Consider the following 22,104-nt stretch of genomic DNA (forward strand, 5'->3'; position numbering starts at 1 on the left):
GAAACTAAACCCATATCTCTCACCATGCACGAAACTAAACTCAAAATGGATTAAGGACCTCGGAATCAGACCAGAGACCGTGCATCTTATAGAAGAAAAAGTAGGTCCAGAGCTTCAACATGTTGGCTTAGGACCAGACTTCCTCAACAGGACTACCATAGCACAAGAAATAAAAGCAAGAATCAATAACTGGGATAGATTCAAACTTGCTTTCTCTCAGCAAAGGAAACTATCAGCAATGCAAAGAAAGAGCCTACAGAGTGGGAGAAAATCTTTGCCAATCATACTTCAGATAGAGCACTAATCTCCAGAATCTATAAAGAACTCAAAAAACTCTACACCAAGAATGCAAATAATCCAATCGACAAATGGGTTAAGGAAATGAATAGACACTTCACAGAAGAAGATCTACAAGCAATCAACAAACATATGGAAAAATGTTCAACATCTCTAGTAATAAGAGAAATGCAAATCAAAACTACCCTAAGATTCCATCTCACCCCAATTAGAATGGCGATTATCAAGAATACAAGCAACAACAGGTGTTGGCGAGGATGTGGGGAGAAAGGTACACTCATACATTGCTGGTGGGGCTGCAAATTAGTGCAGCCACTCTGGAAAGCAGTGTGGAGACACCTTAGAAAACTTGGAATGGAACCACCATTTGACCCAGCTATCCCACTCCTTGGCCTATACCCAAAGGACTTAAAATCAGCATATTACAGAGATACAGCCACATCAATGTTCATAGCTGCTCAGTTCACAATAGCCAGATTGTGGAACCAACCTAGATGTCCTTCAATTTATGAATGGATAAATAAACTGTGGTATATATATACAATGGAATATTACTCAGCCATAAAGAATGATAAAATTATGGCATTTGCAGGCAAATGGATGAAATTGGAGAATATCATGCTAAGTGAGATAAGCCAATCTCAAAAAATAAAGGACGAATGATATCGCTAATAAGTGGATGATGACACATAATGGGGGGTGGGAGGGATTAGTGTTAGGGTTAGAGTTAGGGTTAGGGAGGGGGGCAAGAATGGAGGAAGGAAGGACTGTATAGGGGGAAAAGAGGGGTGGGAGGGGTGGGGGGAAGGGAAAAAATAACAAAATGAATCAAACAGCATTACTCTATATAAATTTATGATTACACAAAGGCATACAAATGGTATGCCTTTACGCCATGTACAAACAGAGAAACAACATGTATCCCATTTGTTTACAATAAAAAAAAAAAAAAAAAGAGTGAGGAACCACTGGGCACCCTTTGTGCCTTTTATGTTGGTGAAGTTCATGCCCCCTGCCCCTCACTGCCTAACCCCCCCCCCACCTTTTAAAGGACTGAACCTCTGAGAGCACCCACGGGCGTTACAGTTTGTGTGCTTTTAAGCCCATACTGAAATCATAATCTCTTTCAAACGCCTTGAAACTTGTCCCAAAAATCTCCCTAGATTTTGACTGTGAGGGAGTCAGATTTAAGTAACTATGATCTCAAGAGAAATCTGGCATGTCTGTTTGTAGGAACTGGGAGAAAAGCATAATGATAAAATCACATCTGTAAATCACATGGAGTAGAGAGGCAGGAAGGATATAGGATTTCCCAAGTGATCTATCTTTGTCTAGAGCTAAAAAATGTATGAGGATATTGTTGTACTCTTCTGAACTAATCAAAAACAGCAGCTAGTCCAGAGTGAAAGATTTCGCTATTAAATGGCAGGAAAGAATGTTGCAGTTCAAAAGTTTATATTGTATACTAGACATCACCTCCAAGTACTGTGGGAATACAAAAAGAAACATGAAGCAGTTCCTTCTCTTCCCTGAGCTTGCATTTTTAAAAAGATTCTAAAATATTTGCTCATGGGAACCTGTCTCATTTCCTCTCTTGGATTCTCAGACTCAGATTTGAAGAAAAGTATTTTTTTTTAAATTCTTTCATGTAATTAAATGGCTTCTGACTTTGTCTCTTTTTAGATTGTCCTCATAGAATTATCATTTTTGTCTTTTAACTGTCCTCTTGTTCCATTATGGAATGAAAATTCTGTTGGCTGAGGTTATCATGGAAGTCCAAAAAAATCAGTGTGCCATATAGTTAAGGATTTTGCTGATTTATACTCCCAAATATTTTTATTTAAATTTTAAATTAAAGCATTTCTAAGATGGACCTTTTTAAAATGGAAAAAGTTGATCTTAGTTCGATCATTCTTTGAGTTAAGATCATATTTAAGAATGTCAGTCAGTGTTTTATATTGCAGATATATATGGTGCAGGGCATGAAGCTGATTGATTTACTTTGTCAGTATGTAGTTCTGCACCATCACAGACTCTTCTTCCCTGGGCCCTTGAACTGCTTGGGTTGTCTGACTTCTGGGTATTGGCCTGGTGTGGCTACTAAAGACAGTATCCTTAGGAGCTCTCGATCTCCCTCTCTATCCCCTGCCTTCAAGGGTGGTTTGTAAACTGGTTAACTCTGTTAGCACACTGTAGAATGAGTTTTTTTTCCTCTTTATTAACTGGCTTTCTTCTGTGCCAGTATCTGCTGCTTGCAACTTTGCTGCCTACCCTGACATCATTTCCAATCTCTGCTTCTGCATCCAGACTGTTGCTATCTGTTGCTTCCCCATTTACCTTTGTGTCTTTTCCTTCTCCCATCCTTGGTATTTATAGACCTTGTCAGGGGCTGCGAATCTAGGCTCAGTGGTAGAGCGCTTGCCTAGCATGTGCGAGGCCCTGGTTCCTCAGCAAGTCGGAGGAGGGTTTTTCTGCAGTCATCTGATCAGCCTGCAGCTCTTCCGTACTTTTGCCTTTTTTTTTTTTTCAGCCAGGTATTCAGGGGCTAGCTGTGAACCTTAAATACTTAAAGAGAAAAGATGCTTCTGAATTTGAAGCCAGTAATTTGTCAGGAGACTTAATGTCTATATGAATGACGTTTTACTCTGCCTCTCATATAGTATGGTGACACATACTAAGAGCATGGTTATTTGGTATGTAGATAATTTGTTTTTTACTTTATTTGCCCTCTTTAAATGGTTCCCATCATTTGATGGGCCTTCCAAGATACAACAGCATAATGAATTGATCTTCCCAATAGTTTAAGGTCCAGAGAAATCTAGTTCTTCTATTAAGTCTTCTATAACCTTTCTTGTTCCTATTCATAGCATTTATTCACCTGACCTTGCAGTATGCATGTTCTCTCTCTTACTAGATTAGATATTCTTTGAAGTAGAAATGGGAAAGAGAATCTGTGTCATTTTTTTATTCTCCTTTTTACTACAGCGGTTAAAATAGGACCTTACAAGTAATAGTGGTTTCCAAAATGTTCTACTAAATTGAAAAATCTCCTATTTCTCCCAAGTCTCTTTTGTAGTTTGTAACTGACACTAGTTGAGGGCCCCTCCTCCCAAACATGTCTTCTTGTACCTGCTCACATTAAAACTCCTACCAGTGGCAGATTCCATAGTGTCCCTTGTCATTTTATCCCAAAGAGTCTGACTCTTTGCTGCATGGGAAAATTCACTGTTAAGCAGAAACCAGGTAAAAGTTCCTGTATACTTCCTCTTCCAGAGTCTTTTTAAGAGTATGTAATTTGCCAGGTATGATGGTGTACGCCTGTAATCCCAGCAGCTCAGGAGGCTAGGCAGGAGGATAGCAAGTTCAAAACCAGCCTCAGTAATTTAGCAAGGCCCTAAGCAACTTAGCAAGACCCTACCTCAGAATGAAAACTAAAGGGGGATGTGACTCAGTGGTTAAGTTCCTCTGGGTTCAATCCCTGGTACAACAACAACAGTACAACAATAACTAATATATATATATATATATATATATATATATATATATATACACACACACACACATATATGCATATATATACACAATTTTTTAAAACATATATTTTTTAGTTGTCAGTGGGCTTTATTTTATTTATTCACATGCAATGCTGAGAATTGAACCCAGTGCCTCATACATGCTAGGCAAGCGCTCTACCACTGAGCCACAACCCCAGCCCTATAAAATTTAAAAGATATGATCTTTAACATATTCTATTCTTAGTGAGAAATGCCCATTTACTCCTCATACATTTTTGTCTCTGAATCAGTTCACATCCCACAATAAAACAGTCCCATTGCTTTTTAAAACAGCTTTATTGAGATATAATTCACACATCATACAATTTACCCATTTAAAGTACACAATTCAGTGGTTTGTAGTATATTCATAGGTTGTGTAACCTTCACCGCAATCTAATTTTAGAACATTTTCCTCACTTCCAGAAGAAACTTTATGCCTGTTTAACAGTATTCCACACTTAGCGAGTTCCCAGTTCTAGGCAAACCACTAATCTATTTTCTGTCTCTATAGATTTGTCAGTGCTGGACATTTTATAATTTCATAGAAGTGGAATCATACCATATATGATCTGTGACTGGCTTCCTTTACTCAATATTACTGAATGTGTATGTGTGTTACAGTACTGGAGATTGAATTCAGGGATGCTTCACCACTGAGTTATATCCTAGTCTTTTTTAATATTTCATTTTTGAGGCAGGGTCTTGCTCAGTTGTAGAAGCTGGTCTTGAACTTGTGATCCTCCTGCCTCAGCCTCCTGAGTGGCTGGGATTATGGGGGTGCACCACCATGCCTGTCAATACGACTGATGATTAAAAATACTCTTGTATTTATAACGTCTCCTCAGAACAAATGTAGTCTTGCAATTCCCCTAAGCCTTCTGTGGTCTGTTTTTATTGAATTTGTGATATTTGTTTAAGTTGCTAAAGATACTGTCACATATCAAATCATACTGATTGCTGATGATAATGAAAATGATCCTGTTTCAGAGTCAAGAGAATTTTGCCCACGACTGAGTGATAGTCATTTCATAAGGCTGATCCATACTATTGCTGTGGTCAAGTGAACTGCATTATAATAAGACTCCATGGTTTTCACACTGACCTAGCTTTCTCCTATTTGGGCTGTTTAATTCCTAATAATCATAAAGCATTGCAGCTGGAAGGGATTCAGCAGTCATTTAGACTAGTTCCTCTTTCTCTGATTCCTATCCCATCTTACAGATCTTCAAATGGTTAGTTGTTTTAGGTCAAATAGGTAATTAATAGCAGCATCAATAATAGCAAGATTAGAAGCACTATTTCTTAGTTCCTAATCCAATGGTCTTTGCTTTACTTGGTTTTATTCTTCGTTGTTGTAGTAACCTGGGTTCTCTAGAAATGAGAGCCCAAGGAAGGGGATAAGTGAAGCTTTAATTTGGAGGTATAATCCCAGAACAGTGAGAAAGAGGGAGAAGTGAGAAGCAGCTATGAGACACAAAGGAAGGTGTCTGGATTATCATACTGGCAACTGTGTGATGATGAGCCTCAGAGAGACACAGCTGGCTGTTCAGCAGGTGCATATGCTTGATCACATGTGATATTTCCAGATAGGATTGATAGAACAGTTCTTGGGAGCAAATGGGAGTTTCACTTGCCCTGCACCTTTCTGCCTCTATTTCCCATTATCAAAGGTCTGTCATCTGTGGAAAGTTAATTCATGGTTCTGAGTGTCATCTTGTCCCACTACTTGGAAAGAGAGATTTTTATGCCCTGGTGAAGAATTTTATCCAAATTCGGAAGTGATGGAAGAATCCAGAAATTCAGGGTAGATGGCTAGATGGCAGTCAGTAGGAAGGATCTCCCATTCCTCCTTGTTGGCCTTAGAGGCAGTGAAATCATGGTGTGGAGGTGACCTGAGGGGTTACACAAGATATGTCTGAGATACTTGTCAAGATAGTATCTTTCTCGTCCAAGATTACACCTACAGCTATTATATTTGAGGGATTTACTTAGATTGACATGTTCTTTCTTTTCCAACTAAAATTTTTTTTCACATTGGTATGGTTAAGACTCTTAAGTCTTGGATATTTAGGAAACTGTAACTAAAACTGTCATTAGAAAATTTGTTCTCTTGGTCATTTCTCTTCTCTAGGAAAAAAAGAAAACATCTAGAAAGGCTTTTTTTCAGAACTGTCTTTGCTCAATACCTGGGTTTCTGTGTAGGTTGCCCCACATGGAGAGACTTCCTGTCAATTCAGTTCTTATTCTTTCGAGATGAACCGAGTAGCCTATATTGAGATTACTCCTGCTTGGACTTCTTACTTTCACTATAGTTATGCTACTCTCATTTCTATATTACTTCAAGATGAGCCTCTCTTGGTTCAGTTATGTGCTAATTTACTTCCTGGATGTCCTCAACTTTTTGTGAACCACCCCCACACTGCCTCGAATTATAAATGCTGTTGACTGTCAAAATGTTGGCTGAAGTATTTGATGTAGGCCAAGTTGTCCACTAGAATTTGGACAATGGACAAAGAGGTAATTAAGGTATTAAGCTTTGCAGTGAAAAGTTTAAAGTCAGTTTTTTGGAAAGGTTTGAAGATGAGAGGATCATATGTTGATTAATGAATAAGGGAGAGGATTTTTTCACTGTGGAGACAAATGGTAATATCAGGATAGGATAGGAGGCAAAACAGTGAGAAAATGATAATTGTGGTTTAGAAAGTGGAAGAAGATCACACAAAGAAACATGTAAATAACATTTCTAGAATTATAGAATGTTAGGAATGTTAGGGGAGGACTTAAATAATTTAGTTCAATGCACTCCATGGCTAGATGAAGAAATGAGGCTGACAGAGGTTAAGTGTCTTAAAGTCACATAGTAGTTCAGATCAGAGCCAAGATTTGAACTGAGGTCTTCAGATTTCAGAGATTGTGCCATATCTTATTTGTACCACAGAGTACCACATCTCCTCTAAGAATGTCTCATACTGTCTTTCTGAAAAACCGTCTTTATTATTTGGTGGCTTTTTCACAGCAATATTTGGTGAAATTAAAGGGATTTTATGTATTTATCTTTAATGTTTCAAAATGCATTGGGCATTAAAGCTTCCAGTGTGTATGATAACTTTACATTGATGGGTCTTAAGCAAATCAGACCTAAATAGCTGAGCCTAGCGTTTATAGTTTAATGAAACCATTTTAATGGTTGCTTGTGTCATAAAAGTATAGACGACTATGTAAACCCAAATCAAGTCATAAAAGGCTCCAGTGGTTGCAGTCTGAACAATTGCTCTTATGTTTGATCCTTCTACAGTGACTCTACCTTAGGGTGCCAAAGGAGTCAAGTCTGCATCAACTTAGGAAAAACAACAACAACAACAACAACAAAACAAATGAACAAAACTCCCATCACTGTTCTTCAAGCAGTTCCTGATCACAAGGCTCATAAGAACAGGGCTGGATTTTAGACTCCATAGCCAGGTGCCTTTGAACAGTACACACACTGTGATTCTAGAAAGCAGCTCTACTCTTTCAGAAGCAGATCCTTGAATGCCTTTCATGTTTATGATTCCAACATTCCTTTTTGACTGACATATCTCGATTTTAATCTTTAAAAGTTTGCATACACATGCATACATACATACTAATTCCATTATACATAAATATATATGTATATGCTAATTCTGTTCTTTGGAGGACAGCCTGTATGAAAATAGCACTTAATTGAAGGCCACAATATATTAAGCAATTATTTATATTAAATGTTTTCTCATTCATCCAAGAGTCAGTTTCTATAATGAAGATGTTACTATGTCATTTAATTAGTTAATGTGTATTGGAAGAGTATTGGTAAAATCCAGCAGGTTTTTCCAAAAGTTGTGCAGGTTTGGATTGATATGGTTGTTCATGACTTTGGGGAGCAGACAGCTACAGGCAAGGTACAGGATAGAAGGTGGAACTAGACTTGCTCCCACACACTGGTGCTTTCTTTCCTCAATGCCTCATTTTCCACTGGTGGATCATCAGTTAGGAGAATGAGATAACATCAATGTAATATTATTTTTTATATCATAAGTAGCTGTTAGTCCTTTACTAAGATTGCCAGAGTTTCTGCATGTTAAGTAGTAAGCAATTGTATACATAGTATGTCACGTTCAGTAGTTGAATACAGGAACACAAACAACCATGGACATATTTCATTGGAATTTTTTAAATAAAATGAACAATTTTAATTGTAATAACCAACAGATTTGTGCTAGTAGTTTTTGCCATTTTCCTTCACCTAGGTGATGACATTTTATCCTGACTATACTTTTATGAAATGGGAATTAATCCCATTTTGTAGAAGGTACTCCCTTTCTACATTCTTTCATAAACTCACATTTGTGCTCATGACTTCGTGATTTTATCTATAAAACCAATGACTGTATCAAACTAGTGAATGATGTCATCTGCCATCCATCTATTGTGCAAACCAGAAACGTAGCTCTTGCCCTTAAGTCATCCCTTCCCTTGCTCCATAGCCAATATGTCACTGTCTTCTCAATTTTGCTTCTTGCATAGATCTCAGATCTGTCTGCCTGTCTGCACCTCCACTGCCACCACTCCTGTTCCAGCTCTCCAGAATCATCTCTTTTTGTGCTGCTAGAATATTCTGGTCACCCTGTATTGAGTGCCCACTCAATCCATTCTCTACAGAGCAACCAGAATGAACTTTGTAAAACACTAATTTTAAGATGTTACTACTCTCTCTCTCCCTGCCTAAAATCCTAATGAGTTTTTCCTCAGGGACTCCCCATTTCCTTTAAAATAAGAACCAAATCCTTTTTGTAACTGGCAAAGAACTGTGTGCCTGGGCTCTGCTTCCCTTCCATGCTCACCTCTTCTTGCCAGATTCCCCTTAGCTCTCTAAGATTTGTAACATGCCACATTCCTTCCTCAGCCACAGAACTTTAGACATGCTTTCCCGTTGGAATTGTCTCCCTGCTGCCTCTACTTAGCTGCCCCCTACTCTTACCTGATTCTAACTTCCTGGGAGAAGCATTCCCTGAACCCTAGTCCACATCAGGTCTGGTCTCCTTAGGGTATTCTCTTGTTATATAATCTACCTGTCCTTAGCACAGTTGCATTGTTGTAATTATTTATGTGACATCTTTCAATTAATATATCTCTTATCAAACCATACACTCCATGGTGACAAGCTTGTGTCCTGCTCTAAGTACTGGTATGTTCCCATCACCTAGGAAAGTGCCCAGTACAGAATAGGCTCTCAAGATACATTTGCGAATAGATGAACAAATGAATTTGATGTTTTCTAAGGCCGTTTTTTGTTCTGCTACTATGGGTCTATAAAGAACAGAGAAGTGTACCACTAGATGAGTATGGAACAAAGTGTAATTGTTCACTAGATGGGAGAAATAGTGCCAGTATCTTTTGTTGAGACTTAAACTGATATACTAGAGTGGGGCTTCTCAAAGATCAGAGCAAAAGGGCTTGCTTATCTCTAATATTTTTCCTAGGTTGTATCTCAGAGTGACCTGCACAACATTTTGATTCTGGAAACAGAACTGGTGTGTAAAAAGAAGTAGCTCTGAAGCAATAGCACCTAAGCAGTAGAAAGCACACTAGTACTCACCTCTTAGATTCTCCAAAAGGCACTATTCTCCAGTGAAAGGGACCAGATATCCTTAGAGAAATGCCAGGACTGGAGAAAGAAACATGCAGTATAAGCCTAAAGTCCCTTCTATTGCCAGAAAATAAGTGTTCAAAAGACACACTAAGGTAGGATATGAGGAAAGATACAGGAGCCAACTGAAAGAGCAACCAGTGGTCAACAGGATAAAGTAGTATTGCATTATAGCCCAAAGTATTAAAATGAATATGCATAAGTTTATACTGATATAAATGATTGAATAAATCAATAAGTGGGTGAGAATAGAAAAATCTATAATACATGGAGAGAACAGACAAATCTCCCATAATGATTCTAAATAATTTATGGAACTACTTTGCCCTCAAGGTTGTAAAGCATAACTCCCCACTCAGGTGTGGGTTGCTCATACCGACTTCCTTCCACATTGTGCTGTATTTGAAAGGGGAAGCAGAATAGCCTTACAGTAGAAAATCCTGACATCATTACATTAGCCAGATGATGAGGATTAGTGGTAACAGTTGCAAATATGTTCATAGTATGTGCCCTTGACACTATGTGGTGATTATAAATCATTTTTTAAAAATAAGAGCCAATTCAGTAGTGCAAACCTGTAATCCTAGCAGTTTGGGAGGCTAAGACAAGAGGATCTTGAGTTCAAAGCCAGTCTCAGAGAGAGGCCCTAAACAACATAGTGAGACCCTGTCTTTAAATAAAATATAAAAAAGGGTTGGAGATATGACTCAGTGATTATGTGCCCTGGGTTCAAAACAAAACAAAACAAAAAAACACCCAGGAAAAATTTAAAGTACAGTCCAAGATGTATTGTGGTATCTTGACTGGGATCCTAAAACAAAACCAGGTTAAAACTAAGGGAAATATGAATAGGGTATGGATTTTATTTAAAAATTATGCATCAATGTTGGTTATTAATTGTGACAAATGTGACATACTAATGTCAAATGTTAATAGAGGAAGAAACTGAGTGTGAGGTATGTAGGAGTTCTGGGTTCTAGCTTCATAATTTTTTATATCATTAAAACTGTTCTAAAATTTAAAAAGAAATTAAGTTTTTATAAAAGTGCTGAATAAATAAGCTAAGTAGGAGATGAATGATGGAAATAGTGGGCTGGGGTTGTGGCTCAGTGTAGAGCACTTGCCTGGTGTGTGTGAGGCCCTGGATTCGATTGTCAGCACCACACATAAATAAATGAATAAAATAAAGGTCCATCAACAACTTAAAAAAAATGATGGAAATAGTTAAACAATACCCTGCAACTTTTAGTCAATGAGAAATAGTCAATTTAGGATCTAACTGTTTGCTTTGTAAGTTTATCATTGCCCAATTGGGGTAGGTTTAGATGAATTTTTTCTAAATTCAAGAAAAAAAAAAAGAAAAATACTTTTTTATTTATCTGATGCCCCTAAAGTATAACTTCTCTAATAATTTTTTGTTTCCAGTGTTTTGGAATTCTTTTACTTGATTTGAAATCATCTAAAAATGTAACCACCCCCTTTCTTTTTGCACACTGCTAAAGAAGAAGAGAAACCATTTATATGGAAACTAGAATAGCTGGTATTCCAGACGAAGGTAATAAGCTTATGCATTAACAATTCATAAATGTGATTTATGTGAAAGATATGGTTTATATTAATCTTCTACTGGTGTTTCTAAATTTGACTTAAAAAAAGAAACCTTCATTCACTGAACTGAAATTTACTGTGTGTGCATGTTCAGAGTGATATGGAGATCAGGAAATATGACTGGTAAGCTCATGAAAAGATGCTCAATATCATCACTTATAAAGGAAATTCAAATCAAATCAAAATCAATGAAACTCCAACCACCTCACACTCACTGAGATAACTATAATAAGACAGATAGATAATACAAACCTTGTAAGGATGTGGAGAAACTGGAACCCTTATATACTTCTTACAGAAATATAAAAGTTACAGTCACTTTGGAAAACAGTTTGACAGTTCCTCAAAAAATTGAACACAGAGTTACCAGTTATTCAGTGATACCACACCTAGGTAGAAACACAAAGAGAAATGGAAATTTACACACAAAATTGTACACCTGTACACTTATGCACATTATTCATAATAGCTTAAAGGTGGAAATAACCCAAATGGTTATCAACTGAGAAAGGGATGAAAAATATGTTATATCTAATGAAAAGAAAGTACTGATACATACTACAACATGGATGAACCTTGAAAATATTACAGTAAGTGAAAGAGCCAAAGGACCATTGTGTTAACTCCACTAGTATGAAATGTACAGAATTAGCAAATCCACAGAAATAAAAAGTAGATTAGTGGAATCCAGGGACTGATGGGGCTGAGGGAAGAGTGTAGGAGGAAAGGGAATTAGCTGCTAATGGATATGGGACTTGTTTTAGGAGAGAGAAAAATGTTGGAAAATTAGATTGTATGATGACTGCGGAACCTTGTGAATATGCTAAAAACTATTCAACTATACTTTTAAATGATGATTTTCATGTTATATGAAGCATATCAATAAAGCTGTTTTTAAAAAAATGTCATAAATGTTCACAAGATGAAATATATTGATCTTTATGGTAAGGAAAGGAACACCCCAAAAATACCTAAGAACCTTTCTGTAGGTCTATGATCATTGCTATAGTTTGGATCTAGAAAGTATCTATCCAAAAGCCCATTTGTTAAAGGCTTGGTCCCCAACTTGGTACCATTGGGAGGTGCTGAAAACTTTAAAAGGTAAAAGAATAGGACCTATTGGAGGTCATCAGGTCATTGGGGGATGTCCTGAAGGGAATTTTGGAGGCTTAGTCTCTTCCCCTTTCTCTTTTTCACCTTTTAGCCATGAGGTGTGCTGAATTGCTCCACCATGCACTCCTGCCATGTTGGACTGCCTCCCAAGGGGTCCCCAAAAGCAACAGGGCCAATAGATCATGGACTGCAACTCTGAAAGCCAAATGAACTTTCTCTTATAGTAAGTTGATTATTTCAGGTCTTTGTTATAGTAATGAAAAACTGGCAAACACAGTCATTAAGCTGATGGACAAATCAGACATCATACTAAAGATTACCCATATTTGGTCTAGTACTTTTTCTGTGTATGTGAATGCTCACACACATGGCGCTGGGTGGTCCAATAATTGATCAGAGGAAGCTTAAACAGTCTTTTCATTGTTTAACAGTTGGATTGTTTCCAAAGAGAATATCCTCACAGTAAAAATAGTACTGGCCTACTAAATATCTACAGTAAAAATATGATTAAATGTCTTCTCAGAATTGTTCCTGCTGGTACATGGGTTTATGATAACCCTGTACCAGTAGGAACCAGGTTACCATAAACTTATTGGGCTATGTGGATGTTCTAGTTCTCGATATTTTAGAATGAAGGAAAATTGAACTTGGCTAACCTTAATGCAACTTCCAAATGTATTAAATTTATGTATTGTATTGTTCCCAAGAATTTGTTAAGTTAGAAACTGTTTAGGAAAATTGTAGTGACCAATTGTAGTGTTATTCTTGGAAAAATAATTATACTAACAGTGTATTTCAATTCCAGAACCAAAGGAATGCCTGTGTAGCTAGCAAACATCAGAAAAACTACTGTTATGAAGGAAAATTGGAAATTTATGTTCAGATTAACTTCTTGGGCTAGTATTTTTGTCTGCAGCCCTTGTAATTTTCTGTTTGCCTTGAATTGGCCTTGATAATCAGATGTTGAATTAACCTTAAAAACAGAAATGAAAGTGCACACTATAAGGAAATGTCCTAGTAGCCATATAGGTCTTAATGTACTTTCCATCATTTGTCTTCAAAATTATTTTTGTAGAATGTGTGATTGTCCACTTCTATTTGTAATGTGATGTATTAGCACATCTATAGCTATTTATTACTTTCCCCCTTCTTATTTTGTTATGACTTCTTTCCTACTTGTTCTCTATTCAGAGTTAAAGATGCCAAAAATTTTTTTCTTTGAGGAACATTTAGGAATGGAAGACTAAGACACCTTTTTCCCTTTCATCAATGAAAGGAGTATTCATTCATTCATTTAGGAGTTATTTATTGAATGCCTACTCTGGCAAGCATTTTACTAGGTGATGGGTGTTTCAAAAAAATAATCAAGGAGGTGACTGCAGGGCTGACTCTGAACTACAGTTTAGCGTAACATTGCAGTGCTCAGGATGATGATAACAGCAAAAAGACTATATTTTTGTAGGTAAGAAGAATAGAACAACTCCACTGAACTCTTCAGTGACAGAGTGACAAATGGCAACAGACCTTGTTCAATCCCTGATCTCATGCTGAAGGAATAACTGTATTTCCCATTAGTGAGAAAGTGCTTTGACTCAATGCTAAAGGCAACTCTTCTGTTTGGGATATAACAGAGCATTGTATTCACATATCAAAGAGAGTGTGGAACAAGTATTGCATTTCTCCTTCTACTCTTCTGCCCTTTCCTTACGTTCTGAATGCCCTTTCTGACCATTTCTATCTCCATTTTATTTTTCCTCCTCCCACATTACTGTCTGCTAAAGAAGAGTCATCCTAACTAGTTTTATTATCACTGATGTTTCTGAAGGGTATATGAGCGTGCATGTAGCAGTATGTACATAGGCTGAGTAAATTTTCTATTCCACTTTCCTTCTCTTTTTGCCATTTTTAATTGCTTTAACTGTGGTTGGTGTAGGTTGATCAGCCATTGGGTATGAATCATTTAAGCATAGTCAGGAATACAAGCTAAACCGGAGGGGAAGTGAATGTCATAACTTGTTAGCCATTTCTCTTTTGTTAGAAGAGACAGCATGACAGGAAAACAAGTCCTTGTCATAATGTCTTATCCAAATCTCTAAGGTTAAATTTAAAAATATCTAGGACAAATGGTGGAAATCACTAATTATTCAGTCATGCTGCTTGTTATCACTTGGAGGGGAACAAATGCCTTCCTGGACACACCTGATGGTTTGAGTAATACAGAAGAGACTGAACTCTACCTAACAGGATTTTATAAATTATTGAGTAAGACTACACTTTACACTGGATTAGACATTTCCTTGTTTTTCCCCCACTAGCCAGTGAATGTAGACGTGAGAGGAAAGTCAGATTAGTTCTAACCAAAATGAAGTAATTTTATTTTTCTCTCCACATGTGAGTTGAATTTTGTGTCACAGTTATATTTAGGGAACAGTCAGAGGAAGTATAGTCTTCAAAGGAGTCTCAGACAGAATGTTCAGAGAGGTAGGAGATGAACACAAAATGTGTGGTTTTGAGAAAGTAAAGGGAGTGGAAATTTTTTTCTTTTTCTTTCTTTTTTTTTTTTTTTAAAGCTGTGGTGGTTAATGTCTAATGCTTCTCAGCAGCTTTCCCTTACTGTAACAACTTTGAGATAATCAATGTATCTAGAGAACCATTGTATTTTGGCTTATGGATTTAGTGGTCCCAGTCCATGATCTATTGGCTCCGATGCTTTGGGCCTTTAATGAGGCAGCCCATCATGACGGGGAGCATGTGTGGAGGCAAAGTGTTCACCTCATGGCCAGGAAGCAGGAGTGAGAGAGGAAGAGGAAGGGGCAGGGTCCTACTATCCCCTTCAAGGCACACTCCCCAACAACCTAGAACCTCTCAGTAAGCCCCACTTCTTGAAGTTTCCACCACCTCCCAACAGTGCCATGCTGAGGACTAAGTCTTTACACATGGGCGTTTAAGATCCCAGCGGTGGCACTGCCCACAACTCAGGCAAAATGAAGAATAAAAAACGTCTATTAGATTTAACAAGAAGAATGTCATTGATGGTTTTTGCCAGAATCTTTTTGTGACCGTGGGTGACTGCTGACGGAAACAGAAGAGTGCATAGGAGAGTCAGGAGGGAGCTAATTGTGCTCACCCAGCACTCTTTCTGTTAACAGTGTCCTGAGAGCCCATGCAGAAAATAAAATAAACATATATAAGGATTAGAAAGAAGCAAAAATATAATTACCTGCAGATGATATTTTTGTGATTTTTCTACTAGAAAGATCCAAGAGAATCTGTAAGTTATTGAGTATTGAGAATATGTAAAAATGAAAGTTTGATTTTTGCTCCAGGTGCTTGACACATATGATCTATTGTCATTATAGTTTACATATGAGGTGTCCCCCAAAAACTCATGTGTGAGACAATGCAAGAAAGTTTAGAGGTGAAATGATCTAATCAGTGCATTAATCCCCTGATAGGGATTAACTCTGGGTAGTAACTATAGGAGGCAGACTGTGGTCGGAGCAGGTAGATCATTGGGGGTATACCTTGGACAGTTTATACTTTGTTCCTGGTGAGTGGACCTTTCCCTCTGCTTCCTGATGGTCATTTTCTGAGCTACTTTCCTCCTCTATACCCTTCCACCATGATGTTCTGCTTCATCTCAGGCCCAGAGCAATGGAGTCCGCTGAGACCAACTGAGACCAGCTGCCAACTGAGACCTCTGAAAAATATGAGTGTCAATTAAACTTTCCCTCTTCTAAATCATTCTTGTCAGGTCTTTTGGTCACAGCAGTGAAAAAAGCTGATAATAACAAATATAATCCTCTTAATAACTATGATTAAGTACAATTATCACTCCCACTTTATTGGTCAGGAAATTGTAGCACAGAGAGATTAAGGAAGTAGCACAGTCACACAGACACCTGGGTAGCAGTATGAGATTTGGGGCCAGGCAGTACAGCAACAAGGGCCCATACTCTACTCACTACTAATTCTTTCCTGGAAGGCAGGGACAGAGATAGTAATTAGGAGAGACCCAGGATACAAGGAGGGTTTTCATTGTTGTTGATTTGAAGATAGTAGGATGTTGAGCAGTCGTATGAGTGATAGGGAAGGGAAGGACTAATTCATGTGATTTATATCTGGAGGAGGCAAAAAGTAATTAAAGGAGAACTTGGGCAAAATCTTGGGAGAAATGACCTCTCTTCTGCTGACACTGACACAAAGGTCATTATGTCTGAAATAAAACACAGTTTGGAACAGGCACTTCTGGTATTCTAATTCTAGTGACAAATCCTCTCTGACTACATGTTAGAGGCAATGCTGCATTAGGAATTGTTCCCTTAATTTTTGTGACATGTGATGCAGTTTTTCTGGCCAGAGGCTTCTCTTAGGTCAGCATACATTTCTCACTTAGTTCATCCAAGTGGTGCCTGTTCACAGGTTTTACTGTGGGGAAGATCTATCAGGAGCATGTATATAGTATTTTCAAGTCATTCTACTTACTTGGCTTTAAGAAAGAATAACAGCCTCTGAGCTGATAAATAAAAAGTACCTTACTGAAATTGCCTTCTTGAGATGCTTCAGAATAGCACAGAACAGCCCTTGTTTAATGATATATAAACAGAAAATTTAAAACAATATAAATTTTTAAAAATAGGATCAATACTGCTCCACTGACAGTTGATGCAAATAAAAATAGTCATATGCTAACTTCTAACAAGACAAACATCCACATATTTGCACATCACTGACAAATCCAAAAGTATCTCCAAATTTTTTTCCTTACTTCTGTGGTCCCCTAACAATACTAATGGGCACCTCATCATCAATAGACATTCTTTGGATAAGAAATTTAATATTCTTTGGGATGTAAAATATATTGTGATGGCTTCAAATAAATGCCAGAAGAATGTGGCAAAAGACATTCTATCCAAAGTAGCACTCAGCCAGTATGCTGTGTTTTGGGCTCACAGCCAGTCAGGCACATGCAAAATCTGCAAAATTGCTTCTTCATACCACCAGAGTAACACTTGGGACAATGTTTCAAAAGTGTAAGTGTTCAAAAATGAGTTCCGACCAGGCCTGAGTAGTGTACGACTTGTTCCAAGCTTGATTCTGTGATTATGTCTTAAGAGTCTCTATGGCCTTTTGTCAGCTTCACAAGGCAAAACAACCAAAAAATTTAAAACCACAGGTTATGTGAAATGTCATCTGGTTATGAGTACCACGTCCTATAACTTAGCTCTAGAAGAGTCTACTCCGACAGCATGGTTGCAGACACTTTGGAGCTTGAACTGAAGCCTGGAACCTGCTGCATGTGCTGCATCTGTGATTTTAGAAGTAGGACAAGGCTTTCAGCAAATATGGAAATGAACAAGGGCAGGATTGTAAACAAGAATTACAGTGTTCTGTTGGCCAGTGGAATTCGGGACTGCAGGAGCACGCGGTATTCAGTGTTTGTGGGACTCAGCTTCAAGCTGACAAAAGAGGAGGTGGGGATACAGTACTCTGACCTCAGAGGAGGTAAAAGAGGTTCTTAGTTATAAGCACCCAGTTGCCAAATTAGAGCTCTACTGAGCCTAATAGGGAACTCATCAGTATTTGACTAGGGCTTTTTAAATCCTCTCTTTTCCCTCAGCTCCCAAGTGTTTGGCTATCCCAAAGTCTGGAGAAAGAACTAAATGTGAAAATAACTAATGTTCCTGAGGATCCAGCATGGAGGTTGAAGCAGGAAACTAGGCAAGCCCTATGTCTCCCTGCTCCAAATAATGCAGAGGGGAAATGGTTCCCTCAGGTTGATAAGCACATAAGCCCATAACCCCAAAGGAGTATGAAAAAAGAACATTGCTTTCTCTCTCTAATCCCTTAGTGTGAAATTAACTGGTACAGAAATAGGTGCTAATGCAAATGGCCAACGAGAAAAACTTAACTCAGTTTCCTCACTTATAGAAGTCTGGGAACTAGAGTTTAGGCCAAGAGAACCTTCAAGGAAAACACTCAGGCATTGTTTGATTGGGGGAACATCCATACAAGTAAATAGTCAATAACCAACTAGAAGACCTGAAAAAATTACTTTGTAAAACCAGGGAGATGAATGAATTGTAGTCATCCCTGTGTGATCAGTGACCTTTTAAGATCCTATTATGGTTAATTGTGTTATTGTATGTTTCAAGTAGACAAGATATATTTAGACACGACACCTGCCTGAAGAGCATATTTTTCATTAACTTCATGATAAAAATTGGGATCTTTTTCATGCCCACACTATTATCAAGGAAACAAGGGTAGCATAACAGTGTCAGCTCTGGAACCTGGCTAAATCCAGAGACCCATGTGAACAGCAAATTCCTGGAATCTTTGTCTACCAGTATTTGACATGATGTGTCAGTAGCCTGGTGTATTTCCTTTATAAGTACTTCATGGGAAAAGTTATATTCTAGATTAAATAGGAATGAATTATGATCACCATTTATTGAACACTTAATAGGTATCAGACATTGTGCAAGGCTCCAAATATTATTTAGCTTTTATAAATCTTTAAGAACAAACTTTTCACCCATTTTATAGAAGAAACTAGGCTTATAGAGTTCAAATAATGTACACAAAGTCACCCAGTTAGTGTCAGAGCCAGAATTTGAACTCAGATACCTTGATTCTACTGCCTATGATTTCTACTGCCTTTTCTTTTCTCATTTTTGAAGTTAACTTAGAAATTTTGAAATATTAGAAATGTTTATTTATGTAGTTCTCTAAGGGAAAAATCTTATAAAGCAAGTGTAAATAATGGTATAAATGAAAGCCTGAGCTGAATGTACACAATGAAAATTAATAATGCATGGAAATATTACGCATAAAGCTCACTCCTGCCACATCAAGAAAGGGAAGCCTGTACAAAAAACTGTTATTGTGATGGTTGAAAAGCTTTTTTTCTTTCTTTGTGGTACTGGGGATTCAACCCAGGGGCCCTCTGCCACTGAGCTACATCCCTAGGCCTTTATTTTTTTAATAATTTACCATTAAGCTATATATATATATTTTTTAAGCTGTCAATGGACATTTATTTATTTATTTATATGCAGTGCTGAGAATCAAACCCAGTCCTCACACATGCTAGACAAGCACTCTATCACTGAGCCACAACCCCAGCCCTATTTTTATTTTTCTTATTTTTAAAATTTTGAGACAGGGTCTCACTAAATTGCCCCAGACTGACCTTGAACTTGTGACCCTCCTGCTTCAGCCTCCGAAGTAACTGGGATAACAGGCATGTGTCACTGTGCCTGAGATTCCTCTTAAAATAGAATGTTTGAAGAACTTTAATAACCTAATTTTCTGGTCTGCTTGAATATTAAAATAGCTTCCAAGAGATCTGGTAACAATTTGCATCTGGCCATATAATCTGTAGAGTTGAAATAGAATAATCATTAGAGAAAAGGTGCTTAAATCTTTAGTTTCTCTAATGTCTTTGTAATGTTCAGGTAATTTTTTTTTCTCTTTTGTGCAGGGACACTCTACCATTGAGCTAGATCCCTAGTCCTTTTTATTTAATTTTGAGCATGTTGTCCAGGCTGGCTTTGAACTTGCAATCCTGCTGCCTTGGCATTCTAAGTAACTAGTTTTACAGGTGTTCACCACTGCACCTAGCTATGTTCAGGTAATCTTAAAGGTAAAGCAGATGAAGGTGATTGGGGAATGACATGAAAATAGCCACCAACTACTGAAGTACTTGAAATAGAACAATATAGTATTAACATTGCCATGGACTAAATGTTTATGTCCCTCTAAAATTCATGTTTTAAAACATGAATTTTGTGATAGTAATTATTGATGGGGAGTTTGGGAGGTAATTAGGTCTTGAGAATGGAATCAACATGCTTGGGATTAATGACTTTATAAGGGGTTAACTAGACCAGAGTTCTCTTCTACCACGTGAGGACACAGCAAGAGGCATCATCTATGCACGAGGTATAGAGCCCTCACCAGACATTGAACCAGCTGGCACTTAGATCTTAACACTTCCCAGCCTCCAAAACTGTGGAAAATAAGTTTCCTGTTATTAATAACTCACCCAGATTATATTTTGTTATAACAACCCCCCCAAACTGGGATAAATTGTTATTAATTTTATAGTTATATTTTCATAGAGAAATGATGGAATAACTGTAATATTTTTTCCCCCAGTGGAAGAAGACCCTGGGCAGAACTTTACATTCTTGCACTTTTCAAGGAATTCAAAGACAACCTTCATTTACCCCACTTAGTATAATTGCTTTTGTTAGCCAAGGCAAGTATTTAAGTGTGTAGCACCCATCCACCCAAGCAGGCAGGAGCCCAGAGCACTTCTCACTTGGGTTGTTGAACATGTGGGTGTCTAATCACTCTGCCAGAACTTCTGATTAGGAGACTCAGTCAGATTAAATACTCACCTGCATCACTTTAGGGCTTCTCTTTCCTTCATTGTTTATCCTAGTCTCATTAGGAAAACTTGCTTTAGTGACCTCTTACTGTTTTAATAGAGAGTAGATTTCTTCTCCCTATTTAGTTCCAGGCCATTATTCACTCTCCCACCTGTCTCAGACTTTGCATTCTTTTGTTTGGTATCTCTCATCCAGCACTGCACTCTACCTCCCTTCCATGTAACCTTCAGGGTCAGTGTGACAGTCAACTGCAATCTCCTTTGGAGTCTCATGGAGTCCAATCATGCCAACCTTTCATTCTCTTTTTGAGTGACATCTGTGATATCACTGAGCTTTGCTGAGAGGTAGAGTTACCTTTGATTATAGTATTCAACTAGCAGGATTAGAAAGTGAAACATGCTTGCTTTTTCCCAATTTAGGGTTTTGTTTCCACAAAGTCTAGGAATGATGCTTACCAGAAGGTAGAAATTTTACTGAATGAAATCTACGTGTCTCATTCATCTAGGGCTTCAGAATCATTTACACATTCTGTATTCTTTCAAAGTAGTGCTGAATTATATCATAAATCTCACAAGTGATACTAGGTTTTTTCAGTTGTACCTTATACAGCCCCCCAAGGAGATGTAAATACAAGAGAAATAGGAGCTGAGGGTGTAGCTCAGTGGTAGAGCATGTGCTTTTAGCATATATGAGGCCCTGGGTTGAAGACCCAGTGCCCCCTCCCCCACCAATGCCAGAGATTGTAGCAGGTGGAATCAGAATTTGTAAATGGGGTGGCTTTATATTTCTATTCTTCTTCATACCCTGACTTTAGATTTGGGATTTTTATTATACAAATCTTATTAGGACACCAATTTCCCTGGCCTGCCCCTTCTCCTCTTACCCTAGTTGAACAAAAAATAATTTCATTAATTTATTTTCTAGTACTGGAGATTGAGCCCAGGGAGGGGTGCTGTACCACTGAGCTACATCCCTAGCCCTTTTTATTTTTTATTTCAAGTTAGGGTCTTGCTAAGTTGCCCAGGCTGGCCTTGAACTTTCAGATCCTTCTGCCTCAGCCTCCTGAGTCTCTGGGATTACAGGCGTGCACCACTGTGCCAGGCTAATTTTATTTAATTAAAAAAAGTTTTATTCTTACTGGTCTGCCTAAAATAATGGCAGGAATTCTATTAAGGAAATACAGACTTACAATAGACATCAACTATCAACTTTTTGTTTGTTTCCCATGTTCAGTTCTCTGAGAGCAGCAGGTTATCAAGCAGAGTGTTCATGATTCATTCATTCACTTATCCATTCATTAAAGAAGCATCATAGGCTAGAGTACAAAAACGAATAGAACATAGCCTGTGCTCTTGAAGAATTTATAATTCAGAGGTGCCTTTTTATTCATTAATTCATTCAGTATTTACTGATCATTCTTTTGTTGCTCTCAGTTGCAGACCCACTGGCTGTGCATCAGAAT

General features: G+C 37.8%; 1 protein-coding gene across 9 annotated transcripts in view; it reads left to right on the plus strand.

Annotated features, from left to right (window-relative positions):
- Frmd5 (FERM domain containing 5) overlaps window positions 1-22,104 on the plus strand; it is a 300,312-nt gene that overhangs the window by 137,816 nt on the left and 140,392 nt on the right. The window contains exon 1 of one of the 9 annotated variants that reach the window (XM_047539103.1): window positions 12,388-12,466. The exons of 7 other annotated variants lie outside the window; for them this stretch is intronic. The gene's annotated coding sequence lies outside the window, so the exon portion shown is untranslated. Of the gene's footprint in view, window positions 1-12,387; window positions 12,467-22,104 lie in introns of those variants that run through there. One more of the 9 variants, XM_047539102.1, reaches the window with a different exon arrangement.

Source organism: Sciurus carolinensis, chromosome 2 (genome assembly GCF_902686445.1).
Source record: "Sciurus carolinensis chromosome 2, mSciCar1.2, whole genome shotgun sequence".
NCBI lineage: Eukaryota > Metazoa > Chordata > Mammalia > Rodentia > Sciuridae > Sciurus > Sciurus carolinensis.